Below are 18148 nucleotides of genomic sequence, written 5' to 3'. Positions count from 1 at the left end.
GGCAACTGGTACACCTGGAAGAGGTCACATCTGCATCCGCTGAGGTCACATCTGAATTTGATGTGGCCACACCTTTCTCCACCCATACCCTAGATGAGGCCTAGCCCAGGCCCAGATGCTCTCTTTTCTAGCTCTTTTCTAGCTCTTTTCTCTTTTCTAGCTCTTTTCTCTTTTTTTCTAGCTCTCTCTCTTTTCCAGCTATCTCTTTCCCAGCTCTCTCCTCTTCTCTTTCCCAGTTCTCTCTTTCCCAGCCACGTGAAGGGCAAGCATGGCCTGGTCCCAGCAGGTCTACTGAATAAACCTACCCCTTACCTGAATATGATGCGTGTGGTGCTGTTCTTACTTGGCTAACTCTTTTTAAAAACCTAACATTCACCTCCTTCAAATCTTTGTTCACATGTCACCTCCTCAAAAAGATCTTTTTAGAACACCTTATTTAATTTTATGCTTGTTTATTAACACACAACTGAAAAAAATTATTAGATTAATTCTTTGCAGTACATAATTATAGTGACCAGGATCTTATTTGTTTCCTTCTTTCCTTCTTCCCTCCCTCCCTTCTTACCTTGACCCTCCTTCCTCTTCTCCTTCTCTCCCTTCGTCCCTCCCTCACTCACTCACTTCCTTCCTCCTTCCTTTCACAGCTATACAACCAAGCAGGCCTTCCAACTCAGTCCTCTAGCTTCTATCTCTTGAGTGCTGGGGCTACAGAGGTCTGGCTAGTGCAAAGTTCTGAGGTCCTCCCAGCCCTACAAAACCACTGAAACCACTGTGTCTCTATAGATTTTCTTTCTCTAAACCTTTCTTCAAAATGGAGTGAGACCATTTATAAGATTATTTCTTTGTATAACCCCTGCTTTCACTGTATTTGATGTTGGTATAATTTGCAGAGGGGAAGGGGAAAAACAAATCATTTAAATAGGGATACAGGTGGACCCATTGCAACAATGAGATGTACAAGTCGTTATGTTGAAAATGAACTTTACAACTTTTCGGGGGGGGGTGTTGGGGGAGGATGGGAAGGGATGGGAAGGGGAAACAAAGGAGGAGGCTACAATGCTTGATAAGAAATGTACTCATTATCTTGACCATGTAATTGTAACTCCTCTGTACAGTATTTTCACAATAAAAAAGATTCCAAAATGCATTATCTGATCTAAATCACAAAAGTAAACAAAGATACAGTTGAAAAGCCAAGGCAATGATGTGTTGCAAGTTTAGCTTGGAAACTGAGGCACAGGAAGACCAAATGAGTCATTACAAGCACAAAATGAGTCAGTCCTAGTAAGAAAAGGCAAAACAGAGGACATGCTATAAGACTTCCTGTGGTTATCAGATTTCCAACTCTTGTTCTGCCTTGCTACTTATTGTTTAAACTTTTCACCCCATTAAAACTCACCCCAATGAAAACAGCCTTATGTAAGAAATCCCTATGTTTATAGACTCACTTTGGAAAAGGAAGCTTTGTATGTTTGTATTTGATAACATTGTTATAGTTACTAAAATCCTAGCTCATGTTTTTGGAAGTTTGAAGGATTCCTTAATGTGGAATAACAAGTTTCCCAGTTCTAGCGGTCAAATCACTATAGGATCACATAAATCAGTAAATACCTTCATAGCCAACTCAACCTAAGTGGGTTTTTTTTAATATGATTAAATATGAATGGATAACATTGAGCAACAACTTTTCTCAAAAGAAGCTGTTTTAAGAAAGAGAACTAGTTAGTTGGGATGACACAGACACACCTAAGAAAGAAAAACAAAGGACAGAAGTGGACTCCTAGTGGCTCATACCTCTAATCTCAGCCACTTAGAACAGGATTTGCAGTTCAAGGCTGACCTGAGCCAAAAAAGTCACTCCATCTTCACAGAAGGAAGCTAGATATAGCAGTGTACATATATAATCCCAACAATGATGGGAGCCCTAAAGTTAGGCAGGTTGTGCCTCATGCCACAAGAATATGGCCAAGCAAGAATCTAAGAGTGAATTTCAAAAAGAAGCAAGGAAAAACAGTGTTAGAGATATGCCTTCATTTGTGGAGCACCATCTTAGCAAATACCAGATTCTGAGTTCAAACCACTGGACCACCAAACTACACACACAAACACACACACACACACACACACACACACACACACACACACACACACGATCATTAAAACTGAACACCTTAGCAAAAATGGTCTCATTAAAGACTATGTGTTTAAACAGAGCATTTCAGTTGTCTCTAGTAGTCTCAGTCACTTTTCTGCTTGTCCTCATAGAGAGTAATCTCAGGTAGTAGAAAATTCAATGATTATACCTTACTTCAGTGACAAGACATAACTTTAGGGATTCTAAATCTGAGTGTAGAACAGGGAAGAAATTAAGCAAAACAGGAATCTTAATCATTTCTCAGCTAACTGATTTTTCGGGCTTCACTCTTCCATTTGCATGTCTGTTCTAAGGAAGTTTTATGAGGCATTTACAACATAAAAACTTAAATCCACACAATGCATGGAATGGTCAAAATACATTAGTTTCACAGCCAGACAACATACAGATTAAAAAAGTACACACAGAATGTGAACTTCCAGGATCTCTTGTCCACACCACCTCCTCCCCCCCACACATACCGGGGACAAACAGGGACTGTATGTCAAGAGCATCTAATTGGACTAAAGTGCCATTGACTTTCAGAAGAATGAAGCAATGAAATGGGTTCATGAAAAACATCTCTTCAGCTGATGTTGATGGAGCAGAGCTGACTTATCAGGAATAGTCCCCCATAAAGCTTGCTGGTAGAGGGCACAGATGTTATTAGGATTAAAAAAAATTTCATACTTCAAGGCTAAAACCAAAATAGGAACAGATGTATGCAAATACGACATGTTTCATTCAAATTATTACTAGTGTTTTGTAGCCCAGAGAGAGTTATTTTTAGACAATGAAGGCCTGATCAACGACAGAGAGAGAGGGGAGCAACATAGAATTTGTAAAGCAGGTGATTTTGAACATAACATCAAACCTAGACATGCACAAAGTAATACTGAAAACATAAATTGTATGGTTCTTAACAAACATGGAGTAATAGATAGTGTTTGCTAGGTAGAAGTTTAAGTATCCTATTAGTAGCCATATAAGTCACACCAACAATACTGCATTTTAATTTTTCTTTTCTCCCCTAAGAGATAAAAGGTAGAGTACACCAACCATCGAAACATACCCAATTGGGCACCACAACACACGTCTATAATCCTAACAACTCAGAAGGCCGAGTCCCTCTGAGGATCAAAATTCCAAGCTAGCCCAGGCAGACGAATCTAAGAGATTCTTGTCTTCAATTAACCAGCAAAAGCTGGAAACATATGAAATGCGTGAAAAAGCTGAGCACAGTTAAGAGGTCCTGATTTCAAGACCCTATAATGGCACCCCTCTCCTGAAAAACACCTCGTGCAGGATTCATTTAACTTAAAGGTGAAATCTATATGTTTGCACTGAAAATAAAATTTTCCAATATCCTAAGCTTACCTTTCCAATAACAGTTTCTGTTTCCTGCAGAAGGCTAGAGAATATATTGCTGGAATCAAAGGATATGGTGTGAGACAAATCTAGAGCCAATTTGACTCTCCAGCTAAGATTAACAGCCATTTCATTAACATAATGCTCTACTTTTTTCCAGCAAAATAGTTTGAAAAAATGTTCAAAGATATGATGTAGTGTTTGGCTCAAGATCAATATTCAAGAAATCTTAGGCCAAATATTGATTAGAATTCATAATTGGAATTCTAAGGAGAGTAAAGATATGGTAAGATGAATTTGAAGCATCATGTCCTTACATTCTAGTAAAGTGCAGAAAATTGCCTGTTTTTACAAGACACATATTCTTTTTAGGTGATTGGAACATTGTATCTACCATGCATACTATAATTATTTTTTAAAGAATTGTGTAAATCTTCACGTTTTTACTTTGTTATTTAATTTCTTTTCTAATTTACTTTATTGTTGTTTTAAAGGTACCAGGGGTACCTTTACAAATGCCAGCTAATAAGTACCTTTCCTTTAGGGTAGTATCATCTGTTCCCTCACCATCTCCCATTCCCTTCCTCCCTTCTCCTCCCACAAGTGTCACAGTTCATGTTCATCAATGTCTTGTGTGCTCCACTGCTGCACTTTTTCACTTTTCCCTCTGATTCTTTGCCCTCCCTCCCCATCTTTCCACAGATGTGCACTTGAATATAGGTAAGGTAAAGTGTACAGAGTCATCAGGAAAAAATTAAGAAAAAAGGCCTTTGTTTCCAAAACTTTGGAGTTCATTTCAGTATCACTATGTATCTTATAGAATATACATATGAGCAGGTTCTTGGGTATTGCACCTTTGTGATTTTTCTCTTAAGACTCAGTTTCTGCAACTATAAATAAGTGTAACTGTCACTTTGAGCAGTTATTACATATCAATCACTAGGCATCTGATTTGCATTAATTCATCTTACTCATAAGAAGGTTGTATATCCCCACTTGTACCACCTTGAGTAAAGGATAGAGTTCAAATCTGAACCCAAGATCCCTCATCAAAGAGCCAGTGATCTCCATCTCCAATACTTTCTGTGTCATCAGCATAGCAAAAGCATAAGTAAAAAAATTCTCCAATGTCTTCTTTAGCCCCAAAGTTTCAAAGTCTTGGGTTCTATTTCTTTTTATTTTAGCAAATCATCTTCAAATTATTTGTACTAGGGAGTATCGATTTAACATGCCCATATATACAACATATCTTGGTTAGAGTCACCCCTTCCATTATTCTCCCTCACCCCCCAACTATGCCTTCCCTCATGTCTCATCAATTTTCCCAGTTCTATTTTCATGTATGTTCATTCCGTGTTATAATTGTATTTAATCACCACCCATCTCTCTATTCATCTGTCTGCCCTTCTTTTTTCATACTCTCTTGCTGTTAAGACAACTTCAGCTTCACTTTCTTAAATTAGCATTGCTAAAGGAGTTACACTAAAGAGTAGATCTTCCTCCTGAATACACCATACTTATGTCAGTTTGGAGATATATCTACATCTATATCTATATCTATATCTATATCTATAGGCAGATATAGATATATATATAGATAGATAGATAGATAGATAGATAGATAGATAGATAGATAGATAGATAGATAGATAGATAGATAGATAGATAGATATCTATAGACAGATAGATATAGATATAGATACAGATACACACACATTCACACACACATATATGTCCCTATGTGAGTTATAGGTTTCTATTTTGGTCTAATACCACATATAAAACATTCATTTGACTCTGCTTCACTCCCTCAAAAGAAGCCAAATAAACTTCTCTTGACATCTTATCACTGGTGCACAGTGCTCTGCCAGTAAGTCCCTGGCAAATGGATCCCCAGTCTTCCTCTGCCTCTGTGGGAGTCTTCCATTCACTGTGCAATGACTTTTAGGCTCTATGCTACTGTGATCCTAGACTGTTTCAATCTCTGGATTTTACTTCAGAAAATGCCCCTAAACACACCTCATCCTCTTTCCCTGAAGACTTTGCCATTCACGCAGCCAGACCCGTGGTGATAACAAATTTCCACTGGCCCCTGAAGGGTCAGTAATTCCATGACGACACACATGCCTCTCCCGCTTAGTCAGCGCTCAAGTGTATTTCCTTTGTTTAGCCTTCTTGTGTATTGTTTAGTTTTGTTGAGACCAGCTCTCACTACATAGCCGAAAATGACCTGGAATTTAACTCTATAGCCCAGGCTGACCTCAGTCTTATGATCCTCCTGCCTCAGCCTCCAGAGTGCTATGTTTACAAGCCTGCATTACTATAGTTGATAGCTTACTTCCTTTGGGTCATTCAGAATTTTTCCTGGTTTCTCAACCTTTTCCTCTTGCTTTCCTCCCTGTTCCATTATTTCACCCAACCCATTCCCCCTCTACTAGCTCTTTCTCATGAAACCCACAACCGCACTGAGGAAAATCTGCTGCCTCCTCAGTCTCAGTTTGGTAATTACATTTTTGTATTCATCTTTGACCCAAAGCTACATATAAACTGTCAAAGAACAAAGAAACAAACATAGCAACAAGCAGCAGCAGCATTTTTGGAGAGGTTGATTGAACTAGTATCAGTGGCATTAAGATCCCAGTGATGTGATGGAATATTTTACAAGCAACAAAATTTTTCTTTAGGGTCTAGACTAAAATAACTAGCCCACAGAATAAAAATAACCATAACAGTCCCTTTTTAATCGAACCAGCATTTATAGACAATCCCAGCTAAAATAACACTGTGGTCCTTGGTGCTTCATGAAAATATAAATAAGCATCCAGATCTTCAGTGTGATCATACTTGAGATAAAGAAAACATGCTTTAAATATGAGCAGATGGATCTGTTCTTTAAAAAAAAGTATATGAGCAAAGGTTTTCTTTGATTTTAGAATGAATAGTTTGTGTTCAAGTTTCTTTAGATGTGTGGCCAATGCTGGTATACCTATCTTCCATCTCTGGAAGAAAAATATGAGCACTATGTTACAAAGTCTAAAATCTTCCAAATAAAAGTTCGTGGAATGATGATTTCTTGTTGAGTCCTGTCCATTTGGGAAATGTCAATTGTAATTGTTAAAGAAGAAGGTTGATTCTATCAGGAAATATCAGGGTTTAATTAACATTCTTTCTCTATTTTTGTCTTAGCTTCTAGAAAGTATGAATTTTTTAAGAATCAAGCTAACCTCATTTTTCCAAACAATTTTTGCTATGCACAACATTTATTCACTACTAGACTTTTCTCCAAAAGGGTTAAATTTATATTATCGCATTTAATGACATTGATTTACTTCATTAGTCCATAAGTATTTGGACAAACCTATTATATGTTAAGAATTAACTAGAGCAACTGGATACTGGTGGATCATGTCTGCAATCCTAGCTACACAGGAGGTTGAGACCTGAAAAATCTAAGTTTAAGGTCAGTCTGGGCAGAAATATCTGAGAGACTCCATCTCCAATATAACTAGCAAATATCCAGGCTGGAGGTTTGGCTTAAGTAGTAGAGCACCAGTAGAGAGAAGTAAGTTAGATTTTCAAGTCTAGAATTATAGCCCCACTACCACAAAAGATATAGAGGAAGGAAGAGGAGGATATGGAGGAAGAGGTAAAGGGAAAGAAGAGAAGTAATTCAATATAAAAGAATGAATGAACTAGAATACTAGGGCCATGTTGGAAAAGATTGCCCACACAGCTATACACATAGTTCATAAGCTATTAATAGAACTGGGTGAACCGATGATGGATTGATTCACACTCTTTCTAACATTTTCTGACTATTTCTGACATGTGCCTAAGACAAAATTGTACTTTTGGTGTCAAGAATAGATGAGAAAGTTGCATACAGAGTTTAAAGGAAGTATTGAGGGATAAATAGAAATTTTATAATTGAACAAATTAAATAAGAATAAAACCAAGGGAAATCTAAATGAACCATGTCCCTTTATTTGCTTTCATTTACTTGTTCTTACTACCAAATTTTAGGCATCACATAGCAAAGCATTATAGTACAGTTTAGCTTGATGTAGGTGATATCTCTCATAGTTTCCTCCATAATGATTAAGGGTTGATTGTTTTGTTTAATCTTTTGTTTTGTTTGTTTGTTTCTGTGAGGCAAGGTCTCATTAAATAGCCCAAGTTTGAGATCATTCTCCCTCAGCTTCCCCAGTACTGGAAAAATAGACATGCATCCTCACCAGGCCAATCAGTAAATGGGTGGCTACTTCTGCCCATAACAGACTGTTTGAAATTATCAACCCTTTACTTGAACATGAGCAGATGTCCAATAGGTGATCTTCTGACATAAGAAGATCTAGACTCTTTTTTTAAAAAAATATTTATATTTTTATAAGTTTTATTATTGTGAAAATACTGTACAGAGGGGTTACAGTTACATGAGCAAGGTAAAGAGTACATTTCTTATCAAGCATTGTTGCCTCCTCCTGTCCACAAGTGGTTTTTTCTTTCTTGCTATTGTTTCTAACATATTTATAAGGAACCATGTGATATTTTTTGTTGCTTTGTATGTTCCTCTCCCACGTATAACCCCTGTTTTCACTGTATTTGATGTCAGTATAATTTGTGGAGGGAAAGGAAAAAAACAAAATGTTTAAATAGGGATACAGGTTGATCCATTGTAACAATGAGATGTATAAGACACTGTTGAACAATGAACTTTACAATTTAGGCGGGGGGGGGGGGAAGGGGGGGTAGGATGGGGCCGGGGAGGGTGAAGTGTAGTTGTGGAAGTAGGAGGGAATGGATGATAGGAGATCTAGACCCTTTTATGATGTGAATTTGTGCTTCTCAGTCTGATTCATTTCACTTAACATGATGATTTCCAGTTTTATTCATTTATTCAGTCAGTGTCAGTCAGTTATTTGGAGACAAGGAATTTCAATACCACCCAAACTGCAATACACTTATTTCAGGCTCCAAAGTACTGGGATTACAGACATAAACCACAACACACAGATGCATCAAAATGTGTGTGTGTGAGTGTGTGTGTGTGTGTGTGTGTGTGTGTGAAAAAGAGAGAGAGAGAGAGAGAGAGAGAGAGAGAGAGAGAGAGAGAGAGAGAGAGAGAGAGAGAGAGAGAGAGAGAGAGAGAGAGAGAGAGAGAAAGAGAAAGAGGGGGGAAAGGAAGAGAGATGATTCTGGAGCTTGACCTCAGTACCTAAAGCTCTTACTTGGAACTTTTACTCACAGCTGGCACTCTTACGCTTCCAGTTCCAACTCTGCTAGTTAATTATGGGTAAAAGACTTGCAGATTTCTCTAGCTCGAAACTGTTCTCCACAGATCTCAGCCTCCTGATTAGCTAGGATTATAAATGTGAGCCATTAATGACCAGCTTTGTCAAAAGTTTTCAAAGCGTTCAGGGAACTACGATTTGTAGCCAAGTTTGGAAACCACTGTTCTAATAATCACATATATATGTTTTTCTCCTATAATCTACTGTGAAACGCAGGATATGTATATGTAGATACATACACATATACATATATATGGATGGGTATATGTGTCATATTGCATTGCAATAACTTATTTATATATGATTTTTTTTTACTAGATGGAAATAGTTGAGCACTATTCTAAACCTCAATCAGTTTTTTACCTACAACCTAGTTCAATGACTAGTACCAAGTATATGATAAATACAGTAAATTTTTTTTATTGAATGAGTAAGTGGATGACTGCATTGTCTTCTATCCGTAAACTCTTACTTTCCTCATGTCATCATCATTGTTGTAACTAAGATTCTCATCCTTACTTACACATTAAAAATCATCCAGGGATCTTTGTAAACATAGCCTGGGAACCCACATCAGAACAATACAGTCAGAATCCCTGAGGGTGGGGACCAGAAAATTTCTCAAAACTGCTTAGGGGAGTGAAAGGAACAGTCACCGTTGACAATCATTGGCTAACTTTTACTCTTTTTTCTAAAAAAGTTTTTTTAAATGAACTTCCTTTAAAGTCCAACTTTTTCAGAAAAAAAAATTTTCTGATACTTTCTGACATATAATCTTTCAATTTCTTAAATTCTGGTTGCTCTTAAGAAAGATGCATATCATTTCAGTCAAATATTTTTGTGTTTCATCGATGTATATGTGTATGTGAAGCGGGTATTTATTTATGTTTTCTATTGCTTTGTTATCATTATAGAGATGGGAACAGGACTGATTCTAAATTCCTATAGTCAGTGACTACTAAAAAGAGGTAGGTAGATTTTTATGTGAACATATCATATGTGTATGTACACACATGCACATACTAGAACTGAGGCTTAAACTCAAACCAGGGCACTGTTCCTTAGCTTTTTCGTTCAAAGATGGCACTCTACCACTTAGATCACAGCTCCACGTCCACTTCTACTCAATTGGAGATAAAATCTCAATACATTTCCTGTGTGGGCATGCTTTTAAACTCCAATCTTCAAATCTCAGACTTCTGAGTAGCTGGATTTACAGGCGTGAGTCACTAACACCTGGCTAGCATATCATATTCTTTAGCTAGAATTGGTATATGCTATTCAAAAGATCTTACACAGTCAATACATTGCATTTTAATTTAAACCGAAGTGAACCTGAGTTTGAGGTGAACTTGACACTTTTTGGCCAACTCTTTGAAACCATGGATCAGCTTACTAGATGAGAGTCAAGTTGATTTCAGTTCATGGGAGGAAAAGATATGGAAATTCAAGTTTCAAATGCCATTGCTGTTTTCTACATTTCTTCGCTTACCTTCCAGTTTTCAAGTGGAAGTAAAGATGGTGCAAGAGTTTGGGAGGCAACTATTAGCATTCACCTCAGACATGTGAATACCTGATTATTTTCATGCCAGATCAGAGAATGTCATAACGCTCATGAAACATGCTGATGTCTGTATTACTCAGCATTCTACTGTGCTGAGTGGCATGAATTTGCAGTTAAAGGATGCCCATATCTTAGTGACTGTCGACTAGTTTAGGGCAGCATATTACATTCATATTTTAACTACATATTTTGTAAGAGTATTATGTCCTGAAATTTTTACTCAAGCTTTTTTCCAACTCCTTTCATACTTTGCTAGGGATGTAGTTCAGTAGTAAAGTGCTTTTCTAGAACACTAAAAGCCCTTGGTTTGATCTCCAGCACTACAAAATGAGTAAATTAATTAGCTAATTAATTCAATAATTGTTTAATTATTAAGTGAATTTAATTATCACATTGAGGAAGAAATCAATCAAATATAGACAGCAATATGGAAAACTATTTGGGGAAATGGGTTATTAATCTATGGCAAGTTTTGCTTTCAGAAGTAAAACCATAGCTGGGTGCTGGTTTGGATTCCCAGCAACAAACCAATAGGGAACAAACCCCTTTGGCACCAGGGGACTGAATTTTGCAAGGCTCTCCACTACCAAAGTACCAATACCTAGACACTAGAGTCTTTTTTCTTTAATTACATCTTTGTCATGTGCCTTCTGGAGTCTTTTCTGCCACCTTCATTTAGCTTCCTGCTGAATTTTGAAGCATTCTTTCCCCATTAACTATTGCTTTAAAAATTTATTGTAAAGGTGATGTACAGAGGGGTTACAGTTACATAGGTAAGGTCATGAGCCCATTTATTTTTGAACAGTGTTATTCCTTCCCTTATTTTCACACATCCCCTGACCCCCACATCTCTCCCCCCCACCCCCTGCAAGTTTTAAATCTCATTTCCAACTACATGTCTGGTATCACTGTTGCATTAGTTCACTCATTGTCCCATAGTTTCTGTGATTACCCTTCCCTTCCCCAAATCAGATTAGCTTATATACAAGGCAAAGAGTACAGAAACCAAAGACTAACAACAAGGAACAAACCAAAGGAATAACTCCAAACAGTACACACAAAAAAGAAAAAAAATCTCTTGTTTCCATTTCTTGGAGTTCATTTTCACAAGCATCATTTTATATAGTCATATGCACATAGCTATTGAGTTATTGTGATCCTCTGTTGTTGTTTTTTTATCTTTGTTTACAATACTGCCACTATCACTGTAGGGAAGAGCCTGACCATCCCAACTAGGAAATGACTTTTGCACATAACATCTATGTCTATTACACAAAACACTCCTCTGTGGCCCCGATTGCTTCCCTATTTTCTAACTTAGAAATAACTTTTGAACAAATAGTCCACAACTTACCTAAGAAGATAGGCATGTGTTCCTCCTCTGTACAAGACAGGGAAATATCAACAACATGAATGTAGAAGCTTGGTCAGTTTGTAACTGATGAATGGACAAGACTCAGTCCTTTAGGGATTAAAAAATATCAGTGTAAAACTGCACAATGCAAATACAAGAGCTGAGTTAATTAGTATCCAAAAATTTAACTTTTCTAAGTGAAGCATACTATAGAGTCTGTACATTATCATCAGGAATGAAAGAACTAATTTATGGTCACCTTGTTTCATGCTTGTCTTATTTTGTTGTGCTTTGTTTTGTTTTTGAGACAATATTATCATGAAATCCATGTTAGCCTCCAGTTGGTAATCCTTCTACCTCAGCCTCCTAGAGTTCTAGGATTACAGGTCTGTGCCACCATGCCAGGCTTGTTTTACTTTGTTGAAGAGAGTCTTTGAGTTCTGCCTCAGCCTCCCTCCCAAGTAGCTAGCACTACAAGTACACATCACTTCACTAGAAAATTCAATGCGATACCTATCAATATTCCAACCTCATTCTTCAAGGAAATAGAAGAGGCAATCCAAAAATTCATATGGAACAATAAAAGACCCTGAATAGCAAAAATGATCCTCAACAGAAAGAACAGTGATAGAGGAATATCACTACCAAATTTCAAACTCTACTACATAGTAATCAAAACAGCTTGGTACTGGCACAAGAACAGACCTCAGGACCAATGGAATAGAATTGAAAACCCAGAGGTGAAGCCACAGACCTATAGCCATCTAATCTTTGATAAGGGAGCTAAAAAAAGAAAGGAAGAAAGACAGCCTCTTCAGTAAATGATGCTGGCAAAATTGGTTGATCACTTGTAGAAAACTAAAGCTAGATCCTCATATATCACCCTGCACCAGAATCAAATCCAAATGGATCAAAGACCTCGGAGTCAAAGCAGACACTCTGAAAACATTACAGGATGGAATAGGAGAAACCCAAGTTCTCCTTGGCACAGGCCGAAATTTTCTTAATAGAGACCCAGAAACACAACAAATCAAAGAAAGGTTGGACAAATGGGATCGCATGAAGTTGCAGAGCTTCTGCATGGCAAAGGACATAGCTAGCAAGCTCAATAGAAAGCCCACGGATTGGGAGAAGAGCTTCACTAGCCAAACTACGGACAAGAAAATAATTTTTTTAAGGAAAATTTGATAAGGTTTTTTGTCCTTTTTCTAGAGTAAAGATACCTGTTTACAACCATAAATGTCCCTCCTCCCTGCTACTCAACACCCACCCAGTATTGGGGCTAGGTCTTGAATCCAGGGCCTTGAAGCTCTTTCACTCAAGGCTGTGGTGCTCTACCATTTGAGCTACACCTCCAGTTCTGGCTTTTTGCTAGTTTGTGGGAAATGAGAGTCTGTAGATTTGTCTTCCAGGATTAGCTTCAAACAAACATTCTTAGATCTCAGCCTCCAGAATAGCTAGGAGTACAGAGGGTGAACTACAAGTCCCCAGCTCATACATGTTCTTAAAGTTAGTTTAGTTTTTATTGGTACAGATTCATGAAAATAGTTGATGAACATCTGCTTGGGGAAAAAATTGCTAGGTACCAAATATTTATTAAAAAATAAAGAAGGAACACCCACATAAACATACACCAAATATACAAACACACCCAAAAGACAGTTTTGGTTTATATTTTGAGCTTTAAATGGAGAAACAATTATGCAGTAAAAAGCTCAATTTGGTGCTAGGTATATAGATGTGATTGAAATCAAACTATGAATTCAAATGCCTAACAGTAAATTAAATATTTACAATTTATTATCTTTGTAAACCTACCATTTTTAATGTGCCAAAACAATTAAGGAAAACCGATGTTTCTACTGATTCATTTGTTTCCTGATTCCTTAAAAGATTAAGAATAAATGAGCTTGTTTATGACTGAACTCATTGAGCTATCCTTTTTTGCTGGAATTATACTCTTAGGTTGACCAAAACAGTGACAAAAACAAGTGAGCAAAACAGATGAAAATACACATGTTTTCTCTCATATACAGAAGCTAGATCTAAAATACATGGGGACGTGATCAATTATACAGGTCTCTAGGTATTCACATACAGTGAGATCAAAGCAGGATATTCTTAGGGAAGGAACACAAAGGCACATAATGAAATGTGTTTGCAACTCTGATCATATGAAATAACACTTATTGAAATGAGTTCCAGAAAATGGAAGCAAGAGTTATGTTTTTCCTTTGTTGTTTTTGTTGTCTTTTCTTTTTGTCTTGTTTGCTTGCTTATCTGTCTTTAGGAAGGTATGGAGGGGCACAGAAATGGGAGGACAAAAAGGTGAACTTATGCAGAACTGAAATTCACTATGTTGAGAATGAAGTATAGAATTTGTGCGTGGGGACAGGAGGGAAAAATTGGGAGAGAGCAAGGAAAAGGATGACATTATCTAAAAGAAATATACTCATTACCTGATTTATGAAATGGTCACCCCACAGTACATCACTTTTGTAATATCAACAAAAATATTTTTTAAATGATAAAGGAAGACCCAACATGTGCCTTTCATTTTTAAAAGGTTTACATTACTGCTATGTCAAACTTTAGCTAGTTTGCCCATTTACTAGAGATGAAGTAAACAAGACTCAAACTTCCCAAGTTTCTTCCATCTTGAAACTGAATGGCAGTTAACAGTTAGGGATTTTCATTGCTGCTTTATAATAGGAAGATGAGCGCAACATGCCTTAATTTCTCCCTCGTAACAAAACACAGTACAAGGATATTGATTGTTCTGCATTTTGAGTCAATTTGACTTTCAGATCCAAGCCAGATAACTTTACTGTATGGTTAATATTGCTCACTTCTGAAATAGAGATGAACAAGCCTTTCATCAAGACTCCCAAGCAGTTTTGAAGTGATTGGGAAAGACTAGCTACCTTAGCTCCCTTGAGAAGTACTTAATGATTGTTGTGATACTTCCTAAATTAAAGTCTGGGTGAATCCATTAGCTGAGAGCAGTGTCCATTGGTGCTAATGCCAACAGTCCCTTTAGCCTCAATATTTGACACAAAATTAGCAGCATTTCTTCATAAAATGGGTTTTGTTTTCTTTTTTAATTGTTTTTATGTAATTATACAAAAGAGTTGCCATTTAACAAAGCAGTTTATGAATACAATAATCAAGAACAATATTCTCTACTTCAACGTTCACACAGTCTTCTCTACCCACCCTTTCCCTCAATCTTCTTAATTTTGTAAGATATACATTAGATTCTTTTTTTTCACTGTTATAAGGCACAATTTATTTTAAAACATGACCCAAAATTTACATATCTGGATCTAAGCCAACCACTGGCTTAGAAAATGTGGATGAACTATCTTTTTATGAAAAATAAATATAGAATGCTTCACGCATTTGCATGTCATCTTTGTGCAGGGGCCATGATAATCTTCTCTGTTTCATTCCAATTTTAGTATATATGCTGCTGGCACCAGTGCTGGATGGAATATCTTTATCGCATTGATGGAACTGCTGAAATTTGTTTGGAGATCAGCAGCATAGCCAAAGATAAACCATTTATTAAAGTGATTAATCATGTTTTTCTATGAAGCAAGATATCCAAATACATTTTTTCTTGGCAATTTGTCTTAACAAAGATGCTTTAAAGAAGTAACAGCCATCACACGTTTTTTTGTTTCTTTTTTTATTGTGAAAATACCATTCAGAGGAGTTCCAATTACATGAGCAAGGTAATGAGTACATTTCTTATCAAGCATTGTTGCCTCCTCCTTTGTTTCCCCTTCCCATCCCTGCCTAATGCCCTCCCCCCAACCGCACCAAAGTTATAAAGTTCATTTTTCGACTAAATGTCTTGTACTTCTCATTGTTGCAATGGGTCCACCTATATCCCTATTTAAACAATTTGTTTTTTCCCTTCCCCTCCACAAAGTATACCAACATCAAATACAGTGAAATGAACCCCAAGATAAGGATTCAAATGTTTTTTTCTTTCTTGTTATTGTTTCTAACATATTATAAGATGATTTCTTTGTTGCTTTGTATGTCCTTCCCCATGTATAACCCCTGTTTTCACTGTATTTGAGGTTGGTATACATTAGATTCTCGACTGTATTCTCTGTTCTCTCCCTCTTCTCTTCATTGGTTTACTCCTTTTCCCTGACCCAATCCATCTTTTTCAAGTACCTCTTCCTGTTGTTTTATTTTGCTGAACTTTGATTTTTGCATCTCTAAGGAATTACACTATTTGAGACTTCCCTTGAATGTACCTTATTTTAGTTAATACACTTGTATGCAGTTGTATAGCACCCACCTTTTCTACTTAGAAGTTTATAAATGAAATCTAGTTTCCATACATGAGGGAAAACATGTATCCTTTGTCTCTCTGAGACTGATTTACTTCACTTAACATTTTTTTTCAGTTAATATAATCTTTTTTGTTTGTTTAGCTGGTTTTTATTTTGTTTCCTATTCTACTGTACTGGGCCTTGAACTCAGGATTTCATACTTTTAGTTCTTTTGCTCAAGACTAACACTTTAACACTTCAGACACAGCTCCACTTTTGGCTTTTTGCTAGTTAATTGGAGATAAGAGTCTCATGGACTTTCCTGCCTGGGCTGGCTTCAAATTATGATCCTCAGATCTCAGTCTCTGGGTAGTTAGGATTATAGGCATAATCCACTGGTGCATGGAGCATAGGAGTTCTTAGTAAGTGTTAGTTCCTAACATTATAGTGGTTGTAAATGTTAATAAGCTTCCTACAAGGGAAGTAGATGTGGAAAGTTTTATTTGTCAAACGTTTTTATCACTCTACTTGGACAATTACCCCAGCTCCCTCAGGCATACACTCCCTGAATGTTTAGCTCTTAATGAATATAAATAGTAGCTACCCAGTAATTTTCAAAACCATAAATAATTGCTCCTCCAAAGGCTGAAGCTAATGGAAAAAATAAAAGAAGAGAACTGATGTAGCAAAAAATGATACTTATTAACCAAGACCAAAACCTAGATACAAAACCTTACACCTTTATACCATCTTAAGACATTAAAATCTGTTCAACTAATTTTAAAATGGAACCTTAATAATATCATTGTTTAACAAGTATCTCACACCTACAATGTTTATTCTTTATACATTTCCCTATGAAATAGACATACTATAATCCCTAACATTAAAGCACTGTCTAGTGATGATCAAGGAATTGTGTCTGGATTGATTATTCTTTACTATTTTTAAGTTGAAGACATTCCATTAAGAATACAAGTTCATTTCTATCCCTAGCACTACCAAAAGAAAAAAATGGGGGTGGGGGAAGGAATATATGCAGTGCATTGAAAATCCATCAATGATGTATCATTAATAAATGTATCTATTGGCTTAACATTTTATTAGGGATTAATAGTCAAAGAACCAATAAACATAGCCATTGGTTTAACAATGTATATTAGGGGTTAGTTTATGAAAGAATCTAAAGAGATATTCAAATAACACACAAAGTCAGCATTTTATTGATATTTTTATAATTCCTAGAAAAAGACACTTATCAATAAAATATACAAAACTGGAAATGACAAAATAGAAAGTAGTTGTAGAATTTTTAAATTTTCCAATTTAATGAAGTTTATTTGCTGAAACATATGTCTTAGGCTTTTTTCTTTATTTTTTATATTACAAAAATAAACCTTAAATGATAATTATTCTTGACAAGGGGGTATGTAGACAAATGGAGATACTCCATTGAATGTGTTTGAAGTCTTACCTAGAAACATTATCCCCATTTCTTATAGCAAGCATAAGCAACAGAGACCAAGTTGTCAATCTGTCTTCTAAAGAAGTTAGGACTCATTTCCTCTAACCTGATGGACCACTTCGTTCTCCTTTTCTTCCTTCGTTCCATTCTTTTTTTTCCTTTCTTTCAGTGGCCTATTACAGAAAAGAGACCTCTCAATTCAAGAAAAAATGAAAGAAGAGGAAGAGAAAGCATGAGACACATTACATATTCATCTAATTAACTGCTATTTAATAGAAACTCAGTACTTTGAAGGTGTGTTAGTAGAGAGCACATTTAATATGGAATTGGTGCATTATTTGGGATGAAATCAGAGGAAACATAAACACCAGTTAATATAAGATCAAACTCTCAGAGATACTGTGTACTAAGTGGCTGTAAAAATCCTTTACTTGCAGAATTTTAAAAGTAATAAGTAGCAAATGCACAAATGGAATTTTATGTGACATATCATCTAGTGTATATTCATCTATTTCCTCATTCATTCAACTCCATCACACAGGATATTTTAGACATTATTCTGGACACATGGTGTAAAGCAGTAAACAGAGCAAGAAATTATTTGTGTTTATGAAAACAACTCTTGGAATAAAGAAAAGTTGGAGGAATAGAAAGACAATTCCTTCTCTTTTCTGTGATAA

The 18148-nt window shown here is 36.3% G+C and overlaps 1 pseudogene; it reads right to left on the bottom strand.

Moving 5' to 3' along the window:
* Positions 1-15089: 15089 nt before the first annotated feature.
* Positions 15090-15190, bottom strand: LOC138835863 (U6 spliceosomal RNA; annotated as a pseudogene).
* Positions 15191-18148: the final 2958 nt, after the last annotated feature.

The sequence above is a fragment of the Dipodomys merriami genome, unplaced genomic scaffold, assembly GCF_024711535.1.
Source record: "Dipodomys merriami isolate MVZ:Mamm:240054 unplaced genomic scaffold, mDipMer1.0.p SCAF_24, whole genome shotgun sequence".
Lineage (NCBI taxonomy): Eukaryota > Metazoa > Chordata > Mammalia > Rodentia > Heteromyidae > Dipodomys > Dipodomys merriami.
The sequence above is the reverse complement of the archived record's forward strand: the minus strand, read 5'-3'. Positions and strand labels throughout refer to the sequence as shown.